General features: G+C 45.9%; 1 protein-coding gene across 1 annotated transcript in view; it reads left to right on the top strand.

The window, feature by feature from the left end:
• The first annotated feature begins 903 nt into the window (after window positions 1-903).
• The window catches only part of LOC138595654 (cadherin-6-like), a 70,090-nt gene continuing 49,971 nt past the window's right edge, over window positions 904-21,022 (top strand). Inside the window, exon 1 of the mRNA XM_069666994.1 lies at window positions 904-1,081. The gene's annotated coding sequence lies outside the window, so the exon portion shown is untranslated. The remainder of the gene's footprint in view (window positions 1,082-21,022) is intronic.

Raw genomic sequence — 21,022 nt, forward strand, 5'->3', positions numbered from 1 at the left:
GCTTGCAACGGTAAGAATCAACCGACCAATCAAATAGCACTAGCGGCAAGGTCAACGTCCTCATTATGCGTCACTATAACGTCATTACGTAAATGTAAAATATGATTACAATTGTATTTTTACATGTGTAAAGAAAGGCCAGATATATCGTTCTTTTTCTTTATATTTAAATACATCAATGTTTTTATTTCTTTAATATTTACATCTACTTAACACTATTTCATTAACAGAAGTTTAGTAGGCTGTTAGTTGTATTGTCATGGTTGCAACCCCAATAATATTCATTAAGTGCATTGATTTGATTGGCTGTGTTCACTTGCAACTCTTTTGTGTTTTGAGTTTGAAACTCTGCTGGATGCAAAATACAATAAATAAATTGTGACAATATCACTAGATTGTGATTTAAACCGGAAATTATTATTATTTTTATTAGTAGAATAGCACGGTAATGTCGAACACATGCTAATATAATCTTTAATACATACAAAGCCGCCGAAATTTAATTATAAGCCATTGTAATAGCACATGATCTACGGCTCTATGTTTTTCTAAGACGCAGGGAGTCTAACTGGAGGCTTTTACAAAAATAGCCCTTCATTGATTGACTCAAGCCCACACTCAACCTCTGACTTTGCAACTATTAATCAGGGATTATGCAAATGTAAAGAAAGCGCGTGCACAGAAACGTTTGGCTCTTATTATTAAACTTGAACATCGCTTGGCAGTTAAAACGCACCCCCCTCACCGGAGCGCTAATCTCCTTTTATTCCATCTTCCTTTTGTTTTAATCGCTCGTGTTTTTTTTTTCCTCCTCCTTCTCCTCCTTTCTCGCGCCGTGTTCTGCCGGGGACTTGTGAATGGCAGCCAATGGGAGGGTTGAGTCCCCTCACAGCCTCTCAGCCTCCCTGACATCCACACACAGCGAGAAGTGATGCAGCGCGACTGAGACGCGCAGTTGAGGTGGAACAACGGGCAACAAAAGCTGCAGCGAACGGATACACTCTGCACCCGACGCTGCGCCTTCACAACCCCGGGGAGAGAGAAAAAAAACTGCCTTCCGAGAATAAAACTTCATTATCAGGTGAGCGGAGTCATTGCTTACAACTTACTTACATTCGCTGTGGAAATTTGCTCTCATTTGTGGCACATTTAGCGGCTCGAGCAGAGAGAGCACTTACTTCTTCTGCAGAGCCTATTTGGACATGTCCGAGCCGAGGTTACTCTGGGTAGCTCACACACACTAATGCGAAATAGTTGTGCGGCTTATATAAGAGCTTCATCTCTTGTGTAGATTCTAATGAAATCGAGTAATTATTGGATTTGCTCCGGGGTTTTGCATTGGCAATGAGTTGGAATCGGAAGTTGTTCGCATTCAACTTACAGCGAGGGTCAATCCCCAGTCAAACTTTTATTATTTCTTTGTCATCCATGCGCGTAATTTTTATGTTTTTGTCGCTGCAGAAACTAAACGTGCCCTGGTACAGAGGTCCTGCTCTGCGCAGTGCGTTCGCCCTGACGCGCTCCAGCGATGCGAGCATGCACGGCCTGGCCCTTTAACGCAGATTTTCTTAATATTTTTTACATGTATGAAACTTCCGGCGTTTCTAAGGGAGCTTAAATGAATCTGTGAGGCTGTTTTCTTCCTCCCCTCTCTCCCCTTTACACCGATGATCTCGCTGCAGCCAGTGGCAAATCCACGGGATGCGAATCGATGCAGGTGGGACAGCGTGCTCTGATAAAGGCGGATGACTGTCTATCTGTGGTTGCCTGCAGTCGCACTGTGATGCCCTGCTGCCTTTTTTGGTAAAGAGTTAAGCTGAAAGACCCTTATTTTGGAGGGGAAACCACTCCTGGAGTTGACTCAAGTTCTCTAAAACAACGTGTCCTCCAGCGTTATTGACTACAAGATGATATCAGTGATGTGGCTGTGAATATTTAATGCACTTGCTGAATAATGCAGGCATGGGGCTATAAAAGAATTAACTCGGCTTCTTTGCTCAAAGTTGCAGGTATTGACAAAACACAAAGAGGGCGGGGAGAGGTGTAGTGGAGCTTGTGCAACCCTGAAAATTGCATATGAGTCCTCGGGAAAGTTTTACTGTCCTTCCTGTTGCCTGCTGATTGCTCCATGTTAGTTATTGCGCTGGCTCAATGTAAGCCTGAGGAAATGTGCCTGAAGCGGGCCAAGAAGTTGTTTGGGGGAGTTGTCAAACTACCCCGGGACTTTTCTTCTGCAATAATGACTCCTCTGCACACATACTTTTTAGATTACAAACAGGGTTTTTATGCTTATCAGGAGAGAAGGTTTAAGCTCTGAGAAAGAAGCTTTATATGTGTAACAAATAGGTTTTGTTATTATAAGGCAGCGAGCAGGTTGAAACAGAGATTGTCTGAACCAGGACAGGTTTTGTGGTCCAGGTTTTTCACTCGCATGGTTTTGAAGTTCAGAGATGAAAGGGACAGAGCAGAATCTGTGGCTGATCAAAGTCGAACAGGAAACACGGCAGGTGCTGAATATTTAAAGGGGATCCTCTGGGTGTGCATGTGTGTGAGGGAACATGCCGCATACGAGGTGTTTCTGTGTTTATGGTTTGTATGAAGATGTTCAAAGTTGCATCGCCGAGCTGATTTGACAGGCCGGGGAATAGACACATCAGAGCCATGAGCATGTTTGAAATCAGAGCTCTCATTGGCACAGACAGTCCCTCACATTGCATCTTTCTTTTCTCCTCAAATGTCTCCATGTGCGGGTCATGTGCAGCAGCTTAGGGGACAGTCCAAAAAGCTCCCATCCCGTCCCTGTGAGCGCTGACGTCACAGGATGGTGGGTTTACCCGGCGGGCCAGACGACGCTGATGACCGGTGACCCGAGTTGATTACATTATTTGTGCTCCAGATGGGCAGCATCATTTTTGATGTGTCCTGCTCATAATATCGAACGTTTTCTAGTCCTCTTGTCGGCGGCATCTGGAGCTAATAAAATCACATCCACAGTGGCTGCTGCTGCTGCTGCTGAAGCACACTCCAACCCCCTGTGGGAATGTCCGCGGCCCTCTTTCCTCTGACGATACTTGTGGACATTTGTTGAGCCTACATGCACACAGCAAGTGGCTCTAATGTGTGTGTGTGTGTGCTGAGAATGTTTGAAGTCAGTGGCAGACTGAGAGAGCACCCCTGGGCTTTGTAGTTCACTAGATGCACCTTGATTGTTTGAGTGCATTAGTCACGGTCTGTATGATGTGATAATAAATCATGACGTTGTATTTGCTGCGAGTGCTCCGGGATTCCTGCAAAGATTTTCTCGTGCCAAATACTTATCTGGAGATTCTGCTTGTTTCTTTTTCAGCCAACTGGTCCTCCCTCTTTTCTTTTCCTCTCTATTCTTTTATTTTCTGCTCCTTTCTTTAGTTCCTTTCTCCTTTACAATGCCCCCTGCTGCACAAGCCAGACTGGTTTAGCCACTTTATGAAGAATGTCCGCTTTTACTCCCATTTTCCAACCCCTATATACCGTGACACTCTCTTTTATTTCTCGTGGCTTCTCGTGACCATTAGTGCAAATTTCCTGCAGGCACAAAGGGAAGTTAATAACTGCCCCCTCACTAATGAGACAGATTCCCTTTGGAGACGCCTATTTACGGAGCAGTCACAACTGTAATTGCACAGAAGCCAAAATACAGAAACATGAATTTCTCAACCACCAACACGCAGCGGGAAAAACACTGTGACGTCTAGTTACCTTTTTTTTGTCACCTTCTTTTGGAGAGTCAACCCCGGCCCCTGACTGAATTTGCTACACCTCAAATACGTGAAATAGATTAAGAAAGGATGTGGGCTAAACAAAAGGAAAAGAGTTGAATAAAATAAATAAATAAGAAAGGTGATAAAACAGGTGGGATTTCAGACAAATAAACTGCTCACTATAAAATAAAAAAGTCATTGAGGCGTCTCGTGGGTCCTCAAAACGGGCGAGTCAGCCTCAAACCTCCCAAAAAGGCCTGTTATGCTTTCTGATCACACAGTTCACACCTCGCTTAACAATGGGTAATTATCTCTCCCTGCTTTGTGCAACAATTACACGGAAATATACACATTTTCAAAAGTGTTTGGACAGAGATATGTTGCGTGTGTGCACCGTGCTGGATGACGCAGATAGTATGGAGTGCATGTTGATAAGAGAAGAGTCCATCTTTCTACAGTGTGGCACACTAGGACGGATGTGACTATGAAATCACTTAGATTCATGTCTTTGGGGTGGGAGACAGAGTAAATTGCTGCCAATGTTGAATAATGCAGTCTGCCAACAGCTTTTTTTTTCACTCTCTCCCTCGCTCCCCCTCAAACTGTGGCTTGGCTCCACAGCTTTTCTAATTATGAAGTGGCTGAGAGATAGCTTCACAACTCCGATACTGCCTGTGCTGCTGCTGCTGGTGCTGGTGGACGAATAGCAATCTAACTGAATTACCAACAAAGCCTGACAGACTTGTGGAGTTTAGTGAACATATTTGCAAAAAAAAAAAAAAACTTAACATCCCCACCTACCTATTCAGGAGGAAACTCAGACACACAGACACAGACGCGCTGACTAACACACACTTTGAAGTAGGCACAAATGCAAGCAAACAAACACAGTACAAAGAGGGAAGGTGTACAGTTCTCCACACGCTTCTCAGCACAATTTAACAAGATATATTAGTCACCCAGGAGGCAGCAGAAAGCCCGGCATGCACGGAGTACAGCAGACTGCAGTCTGACAGTGAGAGATAGTGATTTACAACAAAGCCCTGTAGACCGTGGCACAATTTCAGAGATGCCGAAATGACACTGGTAAAGCAGGGGCATGAAAGTATATCCACCAGCCACGTCTCATTCCTTACACTATTTGCCCTGGGAAGAGGAGGGTGGAGGAGGACGGGGGCAGATGACAAATCCGGTATTGTAGCTACAACACAATGCCCAGGAGTACAATTTTGTTTGGGTGTCATCTAAAATATGAGCAAAAAAAAACTAGAAGGAAGCAGCCTTCAAGGACGCCGAACATTCATTCTTTCTTAAATTTAAGGTGAAATCGATTTTCTGACCCTGCGAGTGTAGCGTCAGGGCTTGGATTGGATTTGGAATTAAATCTCTATATCCAATATGTGGAGGGGGAAAAACAATAATCATCTAATGGTGGAAATCACAGATCCAGATCACTATCAGAATCTAATCAACTGTTACTTGGCTCCGGGGTGATCTCGCCACCAAATTTCATGGAAATTTTGTTCGTTTTTCAGACACCCTGCTGACATAAAGATTAACCAGCAGGGGCGACAGTAATACTTCCTTGGCAGAGGTAAAGATGAAGCTGATTTTAGTGAAAGAAAGATTTGCTTAACCTTTCAGCTTAAGCTATGCAGATTATTGGGATATAAAGCATTTGAAGAAACTCCAAGAAATGGCATCACAAAAAACAAAATAACCAATGTATGCAGAGGTTTCGATTGCAGAGTAATAATCAGTCAATTACATCCGTTTTTTTTAATTGTGGGGGGTAGCATCAAACCTCTGAGGTGCATGTAAGAACTCAAACTTGAGGAACACCATCAAACATACGGAAAATGTCCAAACGTCCTCCAACCCTTCATCAATCAACATTTTAGTTTTCAATCTGTCCTAATCTGGTCATCTGCTTCTCTCTTACTGTACGTTGTCATACAGGAAAGAAAACAAAGCCTCCTGGAGGCAACTGGTGCAGCAGGAAGAGTGTGAGTGAATGCAGCAGACAGATCATGTCCGCAGGTCCTGCCTTTCCCCCTCTAGTTGGATTCCTGTCTGTGCAAAGCCCAGAGGCTTAACTCCGGCTGCAGTAAGTGGACTGAGGAACGCTAAACACTGTCTTGGGGAAGGCTGCTGAACATGACAGCCAGTTAATAAGTGTATGGAAGACGAACAAGTGCATGAAGGAGTGAATGGGGCGGGGGTGGAGGGGGGGCGTCGGTCTGTCTGACTTTTGAGACTTTTGTGAAAGCAAAGAGGAGAGGGTGAGGATTGGTCATGACGGGAGGAGGGGGAGGGGGATAATATTGACTGTAGGATGACGAGAGGGTAATAGGAGATCAGAGAGTCCAGCCACAGGACAAGGAGCATTAGCGTCTGACTGGAGTACAATGAAGACAGGGCAGAGAGTGGAGGGAAAGGGGTCGGGTGGTGGATAAAAGAAGGGAGAGCTTCCAAAGAGCTTGTTCCAAGTGGAGAGAGGTATGGCGGGAGGAAGGCGATAATGATGCTTACTTTACTCCTGCAAGGCAGCCGCAGTGAGAGCTGTCAGCTTCAGGCAACGCTGGCTGGCGGGACACTGCTGGGATGCCACTTCGCATGTTAACCCCCCAAACACCACTGACAGTCTGTGATAGATTGCAGGTGTGTAATTACATGTGTGTTTGTTTGTGAGTGCAGGAGACGGTGAGGATGTTTCCGGGCCTTTGTGCGTGTGTGTGCATATTGAGGTGTGTGACTTTTAGCGTGTCAATTTTTCTTGGCAAGCGCTGAAAGCAGAGTGATGTGATTTTCCCCTCTAACAGCCTCCAGGAGTAATGATCCAGGTTATTGCAGATGACGTGTAACACCTCAACCCGGCGGGCATTGGCGCTGCAAAAACCTGTCCTTATAGGTTAGGCTTCAGGGAGGCTGTTGTCTTGGTGGCAGAACCGGGTGCGCAATTCCTCCATCTCCCAAACCTGTCACCTTCAGATGGGCCCCTCCTTCTGAGGATAATGGTCTCCTGTCTCTGTTGTGAATGATATCTGGACTCCATTGTGCGCCTGTTTCCTCCACTGCGCCATTGTCCTGCAGAATGCCTTTGTGAGTTTTTCTCTTTTCATTTTTTTCCCCGTAGAGGTACAATGTGCAAGCTGTATTTCTGAGGTGCTGTAAATGAACAGGCAAACACAACAGCAAAGGTCCTATTTACTCTCAATCCCGAGAGTGAGAAAGAGAGGTTTCTGCCATTGTTCTGCCACCTCTCAAAACATTAGGATGGTTCATTGTGAGAGAGAGGAATAGAAAGACCTCCCCGCACAAACTACCTGCCGAATCAAAGCGTGCCTACCAATCTGGGATCGTATACTCCTCAGGGAAGGACACAATCCTAGATTTCTGCAGCAACATGGGACACGCAGTAATAGCGCACTGCTGTATTGGACCGAATAATACCCAGGGCGTCTCTCAGGCAGGAGGGGAAACCTGTCCCCTTTGAGGAAAAGGTCACTCTTTGAGAACCCCAACAGCTGCACACAGTGCTTTGACATGAATAACTGACAAACTGATGTGTACGGGTCTCTCAGGCCTCCAATTACTGTTTGACGCCGCTGTCCATCAAACACAAATGGGGCAGGACCTGACAGAGGACGTTGGAGTTTCCTGAGCGGGCAGGCGAGCGGCCTCAGTCGACAGTCCACCCCTGTGTCAGAGGCGCTGCAAGCGCTCTGCAATAATTGAGTTTGATCTAATGAAGGTAATGCCAAACTTGGGTTATTGTTTGCCCGAGGACAATGCAAGAGAGTTGTTGGCAAAGATGCCAGGGGAATTTCTTTGAAATGGAAAAACTGCATTAAACATTCCATTTGTATTAATTATATTGTGCCTCTTATTAACATTGGCGCGCTCAGCAGCAGGAGCAGTGCTGCCGGTGGTATTGGGCTTCAAGCGGCACTCAGAGCAATAATATTAGAGGCAACCATCCATGCCTGAGGCGCTCGGTAACTGCCTGTGATGTCACCGAATGAATGAGTATAGCTTTATTCTGAAGCATTGTGTCTAGACCTTTGGTCCTGCGAGACATCAGTCACTCAAGTTACTCACCACTAGAATTCAATTAATCATAGCCTTAATTCAATCCGATGGTTGGGCCTCCCAGCTGTAAGCCTCTAAGTGGGTTTTAAGAGAGCTGGTGTAAGGTCCTCCATGCAGCTTGGAGGACCGACTGTGGCCGACTGTCTGCCAGGCATTTAGTGACACTCCAGAGGTCAAAGGTTGGACATGCAGTGGCAGGTGGAGTGCTTATTGGGTTTGGAGGAAGCACACACAAAAAGTGCACCTGTACATTCACCCACTCACTCATCAGCCTTCAGCACAAACGCAAGCAAGCATGTGGATGTGTGTTGGCGTGGACACACACAGAATACAATGTCAGAACTCGACCTACAGTTGCAGCAGCTTGTGCAATGCAGTGTGGATCTCCTCAGACTCATAAATAATGGACGTTGGTGAAGCATCTGTCAACTTTTCTGTCAACCCTGTTCCAGATGGGAGTCAGACAGGCCAGGCCGGAGCAGCGTGTTACATACACATAACAAACCACCATCTAGTGTGCCTCATGCACCCCGCGCCCTGTTTACATCAGCACACTGACACCCGGCTCACCTACACGCTTCAACCTATGTGCTGATTTATATTAGGTCCTGCACCCGGCTTCCTCAACCGTTTCTTCTTGGCACACACACACACAAAGATATAATCATTGCAAGACATGCTGGCGTGCTCCGAGAACTCCCCTTGGTTCAATAAATAAGAGTAAAAATGTTCTCTATCTAAATACACATATTCCCCAAAAGCGCTTGCATCAGTAGCACCTCCTCACTTTGTGGTGGGGAGATTGTAAACACACCTCCAGTGCCTTACATGTTTGTTGACTTAAACATGACGCTTCACATTAAACACTCGCTGGGAGTTCCTTCCCGACATAGCCACAGAGCTGCAACAAGTCATGCTTCCCAGACATCTGACTCAGAGAGATCTGGATGTGTCGTCCACAGCAGAGATGGGAAGTCCTTAGGAAGAGTTTTCACTTATCACAGTATTCCTTTTACCCCAAAAAACCTGTGCTTTCTGAGAAACAGCCGGGAGAAATGTCCCTCAGAAGGACACCTTTACATTTCAGAGCCTTTCACTTATATGTCAGTAAGAAGGTTCAATCTGTACTTCTACTTTTACTCTACCCCTTTTTGTCAACAAGTATCCGTACTTCTACTTGAGTAAAGAGTTTGTGTACTCGTGACAGAGAGCTTAGGGGTTTGTGCGCTTGAGCAAGTCTCAGTTGCGGCTTTGTTCTCCATATCGCTCGCCTCCCCTTCCTCCCCGGCAGCTGGGTGGTAGGATGAGTGGGCCGCGTGCTGCCGGGTGGCGGTTACTGTACGGTTGCTTTATGGACTAAAGCAGCGTCTTCCCGGCCTTGTCGTAATAGAGGATTCAGCTCATAAAGCAGCATCATGATTTGCAATAAGCAGAGTTAGGGGAGAGTAATGAAGGTGTAAATCAACTGAGCCATTCTTTTTTTTTTCGTCGTCTTCTTTTAATCTGACATTGGCAGTCTCTCTCTCTGTCCGCTCCCTCCTCCTCCTTTGCCTCTTCCCCCTTTTCTCTCTCCCCTCGCAGTAATGGAAAGCCTGGCGCTCTGTAATAAAGCAGAGTGAGCAGCAGTATTAGTAAACAGTCTCCGCAATCATTCAGCCAAGTCCAACTCCTTTATTTTGTCTGCGAGGTATTTCATACCCCCGTGCGGCGTTCGGGTTGTGGGCGTGGGGGCTAATGAATGAGGAAGGAATGAGGAGTATTTAATTCCAGTCTGGGAGAGGGACTATTTGTTGGGCCTCCTCATAAGAACGCCTTTGTTTTCATTTTTTTTCACAGAGGTTCTAAACAAAAAGCTGCCTATTTTTCAATGGCAGCGTTGGGAATGTAGATGCAAATTCGCTGCACACAAGCATTCGAACAGAGGAGCAGGACCACACAGTGATCAGCAGGGCACCAGGGCTTACTCTCGCTCGCTGCCCTTTCCCTCAGATGAAGACGTCATCAGAATTTGAAATGGGGTAGTAAGTCGGATTGGAAGCAGTCATCAAAAGAGAGGGTCCAATACTCCCGAGTTAAAATGCCTGGCTGGGAATCATGTTAAAATTTCCATTCCTCGCTGCAAATCGATCGTATGGGTCCCTGCTCTCCAATATCCGTGGTCACCTTTGCTATAAAGTAGGGTATTACTTCTTTAATGCAGTGGGGTTCCATTCTGTGACCAGTGAGGGGAGGAAGGAAAAGAAATGTATCTGCTGACCTCAAACACAAAGAAATGATGGCTGGGGATAATGAAAGAAAGTGGCCTGAGTTGTATATATGTATCGTTTTTTTTGCCACTTCATGAGCAAGATTGGTTGCTCGAAGTCCGCCCATGACATTGGGTTGAATTATTTCCCTCGTCTGCCTGTTTAACTCCAGGTAGCCTCCGCGGACACGTTAATGCAGTATTGATTGTTTATCTGTAATAACACCATGCTGTTGGCGCACTGGTGACAGCAGGGGGAGGGCAGGGGAGGGGTAGAAAGGAGAGGGTTTGGGGATAGAGGAAGGGAGGGAGCAGCGGGTGGTAAGGTGGTGATAGATAACAGAGTATACCCTCTTTTGACTGGTGAATTCTGGGGGTAAAACGAGGTGGCTGAACATATCCTATCTGGCAATAGTCCAGGTGTGAAATGGAAAATAGAAACTGGGGTGCAAACGTCAGTGCAATGTGGCCGCTGCTCGATAAGGTTGTCTCCTGCCTCCGAATAATTCAATCTCCTGCTCTGACCATTCTGGTAACTTCCCCGGTGCCAACGCCGCCGTCCACCCACTCTCTGCCCCTGGGCCCCGGAGCCCATATGGCCGGCTACGCTGTCTCTTTTTGACCTATGGCCGGGCCCTGTTGTTCAGCCAACCCCCCTGAGGAGCTTGGTAATTACAAATAAGCTGGAAGTCACACCAGCCACGAGAAAAGGTGAGTGTGATTAAAGATGTGTGTACAGCAAAGTTCAAGGGGTTCTCCAATGGCATGCCGGCATATTGGATCGTGTGTCTCGGCAGCGCTCGGGAATCAAATGCTAACGTGGATCAATCAGGCTTCTTTGTTCATTAGAGTTGTCCGCTCCCAGGAGTGGCAATAAAAAAACAGCCCATCACGGCGCTCATTTCAGTGATGAGGCCGCCGTCCCTCAGGGATAACTAGCAGAGGTAAATAAACATGAGTCACAGTTAAGGTCAGAGGAGATCACGGCCGTCTGTTGTTCATCTCGGAGGACGCCTGAATCCCTTTTGGCGTGATTGGATTGAGAGCAGTGAAGAAAGGCCCTCATTTGTAGCAGCAGGATCATTCAGAAATGTACTGAACAAATAATATCAGCGAATATCCCTCTTTCATTTTCGAGTCGAGCTAAAGGAATATGTATTTATACGAGGCATTCAAACTCAGATGCCATCACAAATTGGGCGGCTCATTCTTAAATAGTATTCAAACGATTCTTATTATTCTCGTGTCTTTTACATCCCCAGGCAGGGCTGATACCCTGGCAGAAGTCCTGCCAGTGACAAACGGCTTTCTGAACACTCAAATGGCTCAGTGGTTTTTCTTTGGTGCAGTTTGAGAGAATTTGGTTCAATTTAACAAGAGTCAAAAGTCAAGGTTTCAGCGCACATCTCTAGCTTTTGAGAGCGTGTAAAGCCTTTGCTATTAATAATGTTAAAACAGGTGCACCTAAGTGTTGCTGTGTGTTTTTATGGTGGGCTTCCAGGCAAGGTCATTAATCTTAGCATAGGGCGACAGACGTTTCCCCTGCACAGCCTTTTATTAGGGCTATATTTTAGGTCTGTGATGTCTTTGTTTTACCTCCATGTAATATTTAGTGTTGTGTGACGATTGTGTTTGTAGCTGTCTCGCCGCTGACCCGCTGCTACAGTCGATACGCGCCTGAATGGAAATGTGCCTCCACGTCTCTCCCTCTCATGTAATTGTCACAACGGGGAGGCTGAGACAAACGTGGGAACACAACTCCTCCACTGATTTTCAATTCACTGCGGCAAGTTTGACCTTTATGCAGTCCAATCAATGCATCTGCTTCCAGAGACGCACCATTCGTTTAAAAGCAACATCTGCAGCGTGATCTAATATCCTGCTACGGCGATATTATTAAGGTGTAAACAGTGTTATTGATATAGAAATAACAGCTTTTAATTACGCAATTTATTGTGAGTATTATTCCTGCATTGATTCTGCGGTGGCCTTTAGCTCCAGACAGTGCGGGGCTAAATGTACAGAAAACAGACTCCTGTGCTCGACTGCACATGGCACACACAAACACTTGGGAAGCAAACACTGATTTGCATAGAGACGGAGGCTCCCATAGCCACCAGTGTATTGCCACAAAGGCCACAGTGGGGAAAGCAGGAAGCCGGCAGACCTCTCCATTGAGCCTCCCCCCTCCCTCCCCCTTTCTGCCATTGTCAGCTGCGTTAGACCCCTCGGCCGCCGGTGACAAAACATGTGCTCTGATGAACACACAGGAAAGCAAACAACCAAGGATGTCTCATCTGCTATCGTGTCACCGGATGAATGCCATTAAGCTATTATTTCTCTGCTCTTTATGTGCGAGGATGTCTTGTGCCCATTTGTTCAGCCGTCGAGCAAGGATGACCACATCTGCCCGCCACCAGGGTACTAGGCGTTATTAATCTTCGCGAGAGGACATTTAGCAGAATCAAACCTCCATTTATTAGCCCCTAGCGCGGGATTGGAAAACTGGCGAGGGGAGATAATGACTTTAAGCTCCCATTTAGTCAATTAATTCTGAGAAGTGGAATCAAAAAAGTGCTCGCTAAAAAAGTGAGAGCCTCTGTTGTTTATGATGACACAGTTCAAGAAAAACATTTTCCAGGGCTTAAAGCCGTTATTTGGCACTAGAGTTGGAACAAAACAATGCTGCCCTAATATACTAAGAGAATCCGGAGTGACTTCAGAGAGGAGGGACCCGTTAAAATAATGTGCTGAGAGGATCCTCTTCAACTGTGCTGTCGCTCGATGGTAAACACAGCCATAAACTCTGCTGGTGCAAGTTCATAGAAGCCCATCTTTGCTTTTGTCAAAGTGACAACAGGGAGAAAGAAAAAGGGAGTGAGCTGGAAGACAGAGCCGAGTGCGGAGAGCTGGCAGCCCACAATTTAGTCCAGACTGTGCAGACATAAAAATCAAGTGCACTAGAGGAAGGGTTACTTCAGGAACCCTCTGTGGGTTCTAAACTGGGCCACTCCGACGGTAGTTGTGAGAGCTTCGGACTGAGTGATGCGAGCTCTGCTGAACGATGGCACAGTGGAAATAACTAGAAAACAGGGAAAATAGCCGGCTCTCATTGACTTGGCCCAGATTGTATGATTTATATGGGTTATTTGGTATGCATTTGGGCAGCGAGGCAAGGTAATGTGTTTGCAGTGAGCTCTGGAGCGGTGCGCTGGGATGAATGTTGTGGGCACAGCCCTGCCTCTGACAGGGATAGTATGAGCTAATTTGTTTGGATTACTGCCATGCAGACAAAGACATGTGCTCACATTTCCCTGTCATGTATGAAAACATACCACAATTTGAGGGTTTTGTGAAGTGTCCTTGTTGTTGCCGTTCAACAGATTTGTTGGCAGATAACATTAGAGCTGCACCCTAACAGTTTAACACACGTTTGAAGATGAGAAGTATGAGCGTCTGTTATACCTATCTTTAGCTTTTTTGGTGGACCCTTCTATTCTAGGAAAGATTGCCTGGTACGTAACACATGTTTGGACGGCGTCTGGCGTACGTTTCTTATGGGAAGTGAATGTTTACCATGTGGGAGTTACAGAAAATTATGAGGCTGTAGAAAAACAAAAGCTCAAGCACTCACAGAAACATGGATGACTCAGTTTAACGTGGGTAACGAATGCGTGATTGTCTACCGTGCACCCGAAGCGCTATTTTGAAACAAAGACTGGAGTTGTGCGCGCTACTACTGCTGTATTCAGCTATGAGGCAGTACCACGGACACAGTGAAGCACATGTTTTCAATGCATTCTTAGGTTATAGTAGTCAGTAGAAGGTTTCCAGGTAAGCTCAGGATCATGTACATTTTCTTGACTGGTTTTAACACCTGTTTTATGCAACCATAGCACAACATTGCTCACTAGTTCATTCGTTTGCTAGTTAGCAGCTATGAGCTAGGCTTAAGCTAGCTTAGTCAGACTTTAAAAAAAGAGGTCTCCTGGCTGCTGTTTGGAGAACTAAAACACAGAAGGGACACAAATAAAGTCCAGTCTCCTTGCTAGTTTTTCTGACACATTCAGAACTGTATATATGACCTCTTTTGCCATTAGCAGTACAGTTAGCAGTATCATTAGCAGGCAGCTTGCTTCATGTGTGCACTAGTAAAATGTACTTCCAGATGCCCCCAAAATTACACATGTGGACAGTTAAATTAATATCATAAACATGCAAAGGGTTAAGCTAACAACGATAGTCACATGGACACTATTTCGAAGGCGGTAGCCCTAATTAACATCCTGTAAAGTAGATTGTTAAGTTGAAAATTGGTGTAAACATCTTGGAGTGAAAGCTAATGTGCTATTTAGAAGCAGAAAGGCAGCCAGAGAACTGAATCTTGGTGCGATTCCAGTGTTGTAGGTTGAATCCTAATTTGGACTAGAGGACTCCTGTGTTTTGCTTCGCACTGCTGACATTCAGTCAGAAATTTCAGATCGGCTTTGCATTCCAATTTGACTGGGGATTTCAGCTGTTTATTCGCCAGCGTTTTATGATGATGAATTTGCCCTCCTCGATCCATAGACATTCTTTATTTTCCTTTGTGGTAATATCCCCCATCTGTCTGAAATCTCCCTTTAGTGATCAATTTCCTTTCCTTAATCTGTGAGGCGTGTGCATCTGTACATCAGATTGCAATGGGGTGACGTTATTTTCAAGACAATATGACAGTGTGTCTAGACGGTGTTTCTCAGCTAAACAAAAGATCAATATATATTGACAGGTTGCGAGGGATTTTTTTTTCCTGTTTGGTCGCATCTGTATCCATTTTGCTGCAAGGACAAGGCTTGTTTTTCTACATTCAGAGAGCAAAAGTTCATCCAGCCACCCAGTTTTTGATAATTTGCCTGTTTTTCCAGCTCGGTTGTGAACCACTAACCCACATGGGCAATAAGACAAATGGAGAGCCCGAGATTTGGGTCGAGCCGCACGGTTGCCTGATTCACACTTGGGATTTACCTCTAAATTTCTCCAGCGAGCAGCATAACATGGAGTGTGAAAGACGCCTACTCTGTGTCTGAGTCTTCTTAACAAACTGAGGTGAGGTGAGGAGGAGGGGATGCAGGGAGGCCAAAGAGTGAAGAGATAGTGGAACAACCTGCCGCTGACACCTCCACACATTAGCAGCCTTTAAGGGCCTCCTCTGTGGATTGTAACACGACCACGTTACCTGTGGCACCAGTGCCCAACCCTTCTCCTCTACCCTCCTACCTCCCCCATCTCTCTCCCTCGCCCCTCTCTCTTCTCCCTCGCTCGTCGCCCTGGCTGACATTCTCCTCTCTCACTTTTAATTGCACCCCCGGGGCTCTTTCTGGGTTGCTGTGGAAGTCTTCGGCTCAACGGGCGCGATAGGGTGCTTCGCCGTGTTGCTCATATACCTCGTTAGGGGGAAAAAAACAGGAACATGGGAGAGGTAGAAGACGGTAGAAAGAAGAGAAGAAGAGTAGGCCTACTCTAAGAGGTCATTCCCAAGTCTAGATTTGGCTAAAATGCCACACAGGCCCTTTGTGTATAGCACATGTGCACTGAAAAGGCCATTAGCTGGCCAGATCCAATATGTATTGACGAATGCATTTGTGCGACTCGCTGTGTCCCCGTCTCTATCCTCATCCTCCTGTGTTCGATAAAACCAATAGATACATTTAATAGCTAATTGTTCTGATTCAAAATGTTATCCCAGGCAATTCTTTGAGCGTAGAATCACGGGCCATTCGAAAATTGGCAGCAGACACATTAATCTTGCTTACCCAACACCACAACACAATGCACAAGTCTTATTGCTCCACGGTGACTCCACACAATCTGTGACAGGCAATTTAAAGCAATTTACTTTTTTCATTTTTTCATCAAGCACTCTTTTTAATGCAATTAAATGGCACATGATATGAAGCGGAGACGGGGCAGGCGAGAGAGCGAGACAAAGAGCGAGTGAGTGTGTGCGTAAGGAGGGGGAAAATAAAGGCAGCCTTGTGCTTGTTGTAAACACTGCCTCTTAACTGGGAGAATATAATTATGGTGTCATGTTCTATTACACACCTTCATTATGACGACGGTGCTCCCTGAGAAGGCGAACAGGGAAAGACGAGACCTGTGGCTCTTTTTCTAAAATCACCTCCAGCGACAGGCGTTGGAGGAAGACGGCCGAGAACATGAGCGCTCATTCTGTCGTTGGCACTTTCTCTGTCACGGTCACGCAGCCTTGCTCCGGTTTCATTTTTTTAAAGGAAAATTCCGGTTTATTGCATCTTGGATTTGTGTTCTTGGCTCATCATTTATATCACCCAGTCAATTGGGATCTGAAAACACAATGATATTTGACCGGGAAAGAAGAGGAAGGTTGAAATAAACTTTATTTAGAGGTGAAAGAGAGTGCATCAGAATTGCTAATAAAACTGTGTGCCAACAGCAACGGGTAGTGCGGTAGGTCAACGTGGAACAAGGACAGTCTCTAAACAGGACAGTCTGTAAACTGTGATGGATGTTTGGAAGGGACTATTTTTACTAGAAAACCAAGGAAATCTGTTTTTTGCCCATGAATTGCCTTCATCATAGTCGCATTTCCTTGTTAGACCTTCTAACAAACTTCTTTTGGCATCAAGAACTCCTCCAGGATTCTGACTGATCGCATGGAACAACAGGCCCTTATGTTTCGACGTATAAAGCTCCACCCTGGCCAAGTGGAAGATTCCCTTCGGTGGAATATGAGTATAAAAGGCCCTGTTGTTCCTTGGGATCTATTTTTCTCTGTGATAAAGGCTCGATGCCAAAACTGCTTGGTTTCAGGGTCTAACGTGACAATGGTGTGACAAAGAATGCATAGAAATTGCTCAAAAAGAGAGCGCCTTGGAGTTTTCTTTTGATTTGATGTGTATCTTTGTGCAACTCATGGGTACAAAATTTGGGTCCGGAAAGCCCTCCCATCCTTACATTTTTTGGACATCCCAATTAGCGTGCTTAAACTTGGGCGTTAGTGAGGCAATTACCATAATTATTTTAATCTAAGTAATTAACTTTGTGCCAATAGAAGTAAAGGCCAAGGCTAGGAATGAGATCCAAGTTGTGAGAGATTGTAAATTCCCTTTAAGTCTCCGTTCGTCCTTTCCTTCAACTTCACTTTCATACAGTACAAATGGAAAGAGGCAGGCATTTTGTCGTAGCCACCGGGCTACATGAGGCACCATAGCATTCTTAACCGGCTGTGACATTTTTTGACGTAGCAAAATAAAGCTTTAGCTGACGAACTGCTGGTTGTGGTCCCTTGTCAAGAGAATTATCAGGGCATGGAGCTGTACTATACGGCTTCCAGGGTATGACAAATGTGGTCAAGGGGCCAGCGCTCCTTGGGGACGTTGGAGCCCTCCGTACAGTGGAAGCATTAGCTTTCCACAGTGACATTATGAAGAAATCTATTGAAAAGGCCGGCTTCCCAGTGCTGGGGGACTCGAGGTAGAAAGCTTCATGAGTCCACCCAGGAGACCGACTGGTATTTCCAAGTACGCCGAAGCCTACAGCAAATCAATAGCTCAAAGTCCCACATGCTCCTCACCAGCGTCAATTAAGTAAATTCATAAAGTCGAGTGCGCTGGGAGTTGGGGGATGAAAATAAAAAGGGAAAATACTGGAGAGAGGGGAAGAGAGAGGAGGGAAAAATCATCCAGTCATCTCGCAAATTTGGAGAGGAAACAGAGCTACTGCCACGAGATTTGCGGCTTATAGAAAGTGGAGAGTGGCGGTCTGGGAGACTATTTCTCTACGGGCATTATTAAGAAGCCTGACAGTCCATCTCACTTTCACCTGCCTCCATCAGCACACGCACTGTTGACCCGGCAGTCTTTTTTTCCCCCTGCCCGTGCTGAGCCAGGCAGAGGACACATGCAAAGTGACTGGCTTTCAGCGAAAAGCCCAGCGATAATGCATATCAGCTCAGGCCTGTGCAAGCAAAGTAGGCACAGGCAGGGGGGTGGGGGTGGGGATGGGACGTGGAGGCAAGAGGGGGAGGTGGGGGTGGAGGAGTGCTATAAACTGCAACGCATGAGGGAAAAGAGAAAGAGGGGACCTAACCCCCAAGCTTCCACTGCTCGCAATTTGCCTCATAAGGGGAAAGCAGGGCATGCCTTGGCTGCCTCTGGAAGACAGGTAGCGTAATGGATGGGCCAGTCTCCCAGCCTGACTGCTGACGCTGCTCTGACAGGACGTTTCTACCTCTCCTTGACTTCCTCTCTCTCCCCGTTTGCCCCTTAGTCTTGTCACGTTAACTACATCTGATATAAAAAACTTTTAAGCAAGTGAGTTCCAGATTGCCCAAACTCCACTTCACCATCACATCTAGAGGGTGTAAACAAACACTCAGGTGTGTGCAGCGGGGATTTTTCTGTTTAAAGAAAAGCAGTAATCCTTAAGACAGTTCGACGTCTTTCAGCCTGCTCAGAATCCCCAAAGTCGTTTAACCGATGACCAATCTCTAGGTTAATTTAAACCTCCTGAAACGCAAGAATTTGCTGGTTTTCTCTGTTTAAAGGGTATAATTGTAAACTGAATATATTAGCTGGATTGTTAGTCCAACAAACCAACCAAAAAATCCTTAGTTACAGCTCTTAATATAGGCCTGATGTAGGCAAAATACAGGTCAGCGAGGTTATTAGCTAGAACCTGAAGAAGCTAGCATGCTACCTGAAGACGGGCTACTTTATTTTCTGGCTTAATATTTTCTGGATTGATGAACCAGCCCAAAACTGATTGGTTACAGCCCTGAAATTGGGACTAATGTACACTTTTTACACCTTTATTTTCTATTTCTCTTTTCTTCCTGAAGTATTTGCAAACATGGAATTAAGTTTTAGCTTTCTCGCTAGTTAGCTTACAGTGTTCTGCAACCAGCTGTGAGACTCACTTCCTTCCATGTGTCTAAACTTTGGGAACGTAAGATACAACAAAACATTGCTGTTAATAAAAAAACAGTTGACAAGCTCCTTTGTCTGATGTTGGAATGTGCGCCCTCAGTGCATTTCGGGATGGGCTTGTAGGAGTGAAAGTAAACTGTCTTTATGAACATCTGCCGGAGGAGCAGACAGAGCCAAAAAGCTGAAAACACAAAAACTATATCAAACTCTCCATTATGTTTTGAACCGAAGCCTTCCTCAGCGCAAACAGCTTGACAGACAGGCACAGAAGTGGAAAAATATGCAGCTACTGTATTTTTGTTTATGGAGCCAACAAAGACACCCAGCCGACATCAAAACGCCCTGTTCGAAAGTTGCTGTGAAGCTGTCCCAGTCGATGTGGTGAGACATCTGTTTGTATAAAGCTCAGCTGTTGTTCTGTGACTTTTCTTGATGGGTTTTCATTATTTTTGTGGAATCAGATTCACAGATACTAAAGTTAGCACTGCTATCCACAACAAAATTGCTTTTTGTGACACACATTTCCCTTCAGTCTGTCTGGCGCCACTTCAGCATGAAGGTCAGGGTACTTTCATTCATGTCCAGAGACATCGTTTCCTCATTCCCTAACATACTCTGCGAGGGAAGCCATCTCGACCCGCCATACATACATCGGGGCTAGACTGCACCCGCCTCCTTCCTCCACCCGCCTTCTGAGAGCGTGCGATAGGGAGACAAGCTGCAGACGTTCCCCAGCGGACCCACTGATAACCCTCCTACCAAACCCCAGTCGAGGAACACTGGCGGCCTGGATATCGCCCAACCGGGGAGGAATAATGAGAACAAAAGCAGAATACATGGCCTTCTTTCTCTTCCTACCCTTCCCCTCCTCCTCCTCCACCTCCGTCCTGCGCCGTTCCTCTTGTTCCGTTTCCTTTCTCACATTCGCCCAGCACAATCTGCGCTGGCCTTCAGAGGACGGCGGACAGAGAATGAGGAGAGGGGATGGGTGGGAGAAATGATTGAGAGACGGAGAGCGGAGATATTCCACGGCCCACGACAAGGCCCTTCTCTGTGGTTTGCAAACAGTCATTTTGTTCAGTATCTTTACAATGATCTTAAGGTAATAAACTGGGGTTGACATTGCCCAGGGTCTCCATTGGCATTCTGCTGGGCCTGATAACAAAGTGTGCCGGAGCAGATTGTTTAAAAAGATAGAACGGCCGCTCCACATAGAACCTCGCGCTCTATTAGATGTTGATTCAGGGGCTTAATGCAGATAAAGCCGCTCTACACATGCTGTACGAGATGTAAGTCTATACATTGACGTGTAATATTTCTAATCTGATATTTATCAGGTTAGGCAGCTCTCCGCCTGCCCATCAATCAGATGATTGACATTCAACATCCAGTACGTGTGTGCACATGAATGTATATCAGGGCTTGCGTGGATGGGAGCGTGTGAATGTGTGGCAGCAGAAAGTCAATCACACGAAGAGCCGCGTTAAAGATTTCAAGCCAGCTCTCCAGAATGCTTTTATCTTGTTGTGCTTGATTACTCAAGTCATAACAAGTCTTCAGCCTTAAGGTTGTATGGCGTGAAAAATGCAGTGTCCTGTTGTATGGATGGAGGGCTTAAACTAAAAATTAATTATTTGTTGTAACCAAGGTAACGTCTTCAAATAGATCGTGGATGTATTTCAAGCTTCATATTTCACTCTGTGATACCTGTGGAGTAGCTTAGCATAATTTACAGTTTTAAAAACTCCTCATTTGGGCACTGGGTTTAGCTCAGTTGAAAGAGCAAGCCCCCCACAGAGGCTACAGTCCTCGACGTACTGATCGCAGGTTCGACTCCCGGTCTGCCGATCATTTGGTGCACGTCACCCCCCACTCTCTGCTCCCCACATTTCCTGTCTCTCTTCAGCTGTCCTATGAATAAAGGCAACTCCTCATGTTTCTCACACTGGTGCTCTGTGCAGGCCGTCATACAGCCTCAGTCAGCGCTGTCGCTTTAACAC

This window comes from Semicossyphus pulcher, unplaced genomic scaffold (assembly GCF_022749685.1).
Source record: "Semicossyphus pulcher isolate SPU_LCO1_2020_fin unplaced genomic scaffold, fSemPul1.0.p SCAF_18, whole genome shotgun sequence".
Classification (NCBI taxonomy): domain Eukaryota; kingdom Metazoa; phylum Chordata; class Actinopteri; order Labriformes; family Labridae; genus Semicossyphus; species Semicossyphus pulcher.